General features: G+C 25.5%; 1 long non-coding RNA gene across 1 annotated transcript; it reads left to right on the top strand.

Moving 5' to 3' along the window:
• The first annotated feature begins 2809 nt into the window (after nucleotides 1-2809).
• On the top strand, nucleotides 2810-3773 carry LOC105119963 (uncharacterized). The gene is made up of 2 exons (XR_841221.1): nucleotides 2810-2962; nucleotides 3244-3773. It is a non-coding gene; the product is annotated as an uncharacterized LOC105119963 (long non-coding RNA).
• The last annotated feature ends 420 nt before the right edge of the window (nucleotides 3774-4193 follow it).

The following is a 4193-nucleotide window of genomic DNA, read 5'->3' as shown; positions in this document are numbered from 1 at the left end:
TAAATAAAAAAAAATAAAAACAATTCATATTAACTCAGGTTAACTTTACCATATCTATCATAAGATTATAATAGTCCCATGAAAAAAACAAAAAAAAAATAGTTAAAAAATAAAAAAAAAATACAACTCAAATTAACTTAAACAAGCTTATTAAATCCATGATCTAGGTTGCGAGATCAAGATAGTCTCATAAAAAAATTAAAAAATTACAGAGCTCTATTTCCAACAAACCTAGTGTTGAAGGTGAAAAAAAAATTCATATGATCTGAATAACTTCATATAAAGCAAATTGAAAAAACAAATTATAAAGTTTGGTTCCTAAAAAAACTAATATTGAAAAATGAGATTGAAAAAAAAAACTGAAAAAAGAACAAGAAGAAGATCAAGTTATTGAAGGTTTAAATTGAAAAATAATATTCAATTAAAAATAGATAAAAAATGAACCAAGCCAAAAAGACGGAGTTGTTAGGGGAATTAATTAAAAAATTAATTAAAATGGATAAAAAAAATCAAATCAACTTACTAAACTCACATTTTAGATGATGGAATTGAGATAGTCTCGTATAAAGTAAAACTAAAAAATCATGAAGTTCAATTTTCAATCAATTCAGTATTGAATAATGAAATAAAAAATAGAAAAAATAGCCTAAAAAACTTGAATCTATTTGGATTAACTTATTTAATTCAGTACCTGGGTAGCATGACCAAGATAGAATTATAAAATGTAAACTAAAAAAAATACAAATACTCATTTTTAAAATATCTAATGTTAAAGATTGAAATTATTTTTTTAAAAAACTAAATTTATGATATTGATATATAACCCATCATGAAGGAAATAATAAAAAAAAAAATTGCCAGGAACAATCATCAGGACAACATAACATTAATTGATAAAATTAAAAAACAAAAAAGAAAAAAACGAAGTTGTCAAAGGGCTAAACAAAAAATATATATTCATAAAATACTATTACATAGTATTTGTGGGTGTAACCATGATGATTTGATGTGCGATTGATATTTTGACAGGGGGTATGTTTTTGAAAGTATTTGTCAATTAATAAATATTTTTAAAATGTACACAAAACAAAAAACTACTATACTTTCGAGTATTCACTTTACTACATCATTTAATGGTTTGTTAATTAATATTAACTCCCTAAGTGTTCTGCGCTTTGCCATAAGTTAGATCAAATTAGAAAGTGAGAAAAGAGAGCATGAATATTAATTCTCGATAAATAAAATATTAAAAGATGAGATTGAAAAAATAATAATAAAAAACCTAAAAAGCATTTGAAGTAAACTCGTGTTAATATTTGAAATATCCTAGTCACGAGCTCGAGGTTAATCCTATACAAGACAAACTCTAAAAAACAATAAAAAAAATTTTCAAACATAAAATAACAAAAGATAAAATTAAAATAAATAAAAAATAAAAGGGACTACATTTGACATGAAAATAAATTGAAATTAAATGTCAAAAAATAAAATTGAAAACAAGATTCAATTATGAAAAATGATAGATATATGGATAAATAAATAACAATTAAAAGAATAAAAAATAAATTTGATATTAAAAATAAATAAAATCAAATTATTAGCAATGAAATTGAAAAAACAATTAACCTACAAAAGATAAAAAAACAAAGTAATAGTAAAAAAAATAAGGATTAAATTGTAAATAAAATACAAACAAAAGTAAACTTTTCTATTTTACAAAGGATGAAAAAAAAGAAAATAAGACAAAGAATTTTTTTTTATTGAATCCATATTATTGATTTGCCACCAATATACATCATATTATCAGAAAAATCTTGATACATTGCTTTTAATATAGATGTGAAGAGGGGTGTTTGAACACTAGAAAAGCTTACAATATTTAAAAGGATGGATTCTATTCACTCATCGACATATATTTTATATGTGTTAATTATTTTTTATTTTAAAATATATTTTATATATGTTAAAAGGTCTAATTGCTCATAATCCTATTTGACAATTAAAAAAAACTCCATCGAAAAACCCTAAATAGAAGTTTAGGAAAATAAAATTCAATAGGTATTTAAGTAATTGTATAGTGTAAAAAAGTAAAAAAATAAAAAACACCCCTACCCACAATTAATTTTTTCTTGATGGAAGGATAAATTAATATTTTTAATTTGGAAAAAAAATGAAGACATGGATTAACCCTTATTTAAGTTGTCAATTAATCCAAGTTTTTAACTTTCTTGGCTTTACACTTTAGCAATTCAATGTGTAGAGACGCTTATTCCACTACATTTCACCGACCACCCTTAATTTTTTTTTTAATTATAATTTTATCGACAACAATTAAAAATCAACCAAAATGTTACTCTAGCAAAGTCAACCGTACATGAGAACTCTAGGGTTTGTTTAGTAACGGAGTTTTAGAACATGGCAGCCGAAGTTTGTGTTCAAATGTTATATTTTTACAAATTAGATAAAAAAATCTGATTTTTTTTTTCATAATATAGCTTTCAAATTTTTCCACCCATTCCTATTTATTTCTGGCATTTCAAAAAAAAAATTGAAAAAATTTAATTTTTTAATTTTTTAATTATTTTGATTTGTTGATATTAATAATAATTTTTAAAAAATAAAAAAAATAATATTAATATATATATTATAATATAAAAAATTATTTAAAAACAATCAAAACCGCAGACAAACCAAACTCTACAAAGGGCACAACATGCTTCTCCATCTTTTCTTCAAGTTGATGAATTTTTTTCTGACAAAAATGAACTTGCACTTTTTATTAAATAACAATTAAATCATGTATATAATTTTTACTCTTGTTTTGGCCCTATCTTTTATATATGTTGTTTTTCTCCTGCTCCATTCTCTATTCTCGCCACCCAGAATTCATCACCACCATGGCAATCAGCAGCAACAACGACTCCACCACCACTAGCAGCGACTCCACTAGAAACAACAACCGGTAAGCTATTATATAGTATAATTAGATTTGATTCTGAACACACTTGTTTTGATTTCATATAATCTCTTCTGATTTCTTACCTGTCGCTAAATGTGGATACTAAACATATGCTTTAAGATGTTAGTCTTCTTTTTGTAAGTATTAAGAAAACAAATTACATGCAATGAATTCTATATGTGCTGTTACGAAAACAAATTATATATATTCAAGATAAATTGTGATCAAATTCTTTATCTTATTTTATTATCTGGACTATGAAGTGAAATGGGTTGGCTTTTCAGATGTTGAAACCTGACGGGATGGCACTGGATTATGGTTTTAAATACCAGTGAAGCTATTATAGAGTACGCCCTCATTTGGGAAGAAATGACGGGTCAACTAATATTGAAAGGCGTGGCTTCCTTCGAAGGGCTTAATTAGGGAAGAAAGCATTGGATAAGCATGAATGGTAATTGGAGAAAATGGCCACTCTACTGCATAATCCTGGGTTCTAGTTAGCCTCAAAATTTTTGGCAGCTTATCTAGGGTATGCATTTCAAAACTTTATCAATGATGAGAATTGGGGTTTTAGGACATGATAATGTTCTTTAGGCCAACTCAATAATGGCATTTTTATGCTTGATGTCTTTCTCTTGCTGGGTTTTTATCGACTGCTCAATTGCATGTACAAGCTATCCTGTTAGCTATTGAACAGGTATTGTAAGAGCAGCTTATAATGATGTCTAGGCCTATGTTACTTGTGTTTAGTGTTAATGTTCTTAACTCGCTCCCAGTTTAAGTGGATAAAAAAATAAAATGTTCTTCAGGATAATTTGCAACCCCAACTAAATATAAACACAAGACATACCAGTATATACTGTGGGCTGCATCTCTATGATCTCTCGTTTTGCTTTACTTTGTGAAAAAACTGATCTATGTTATGGCTTCAAAATTACGTGGTGGTTTTTCTGTTTTCAAGAAAAATAAAAAAGGACGTGTTTTGATTTCGGCCATGACAGTGTTCACGACTTTTACTAGCTTTATATATATATATATATATTCATAATATAATTTTGTTTCTTTAGCTTTTAATTTCATTTTTATAGAATTTAAAATAAAAAATTAAAAAATTAAAGATTTATTTCGATAAAAAATATAATTTGTCAACTTTCATGAAAATTAAAGACTATAATATGCTTTTATTATTTTATTTTTATTTTCAAGATAATTTCTAATAATCTTTATATTTGAG

This window comes from Populus euphratica, unplaced genomic scaffold (assembly GCF_000495115.2).
Source record: "Populus euphratica unplaced genomic scaffold, PopEup_1.0 scaffold4183.1, whole genome shotgun sequence".
Taxonomy (NCBI): Eukaryota; Viridiplantae; Streptophyta; class Magnoliopsida; order Malpighiales; family Salicaceae; genus Populus; species Populus euphratica.
Note: the sequence above shows the minus strand (reverse complement) of the source record. Positions and strands in the feature narration are given on the sequence as shown.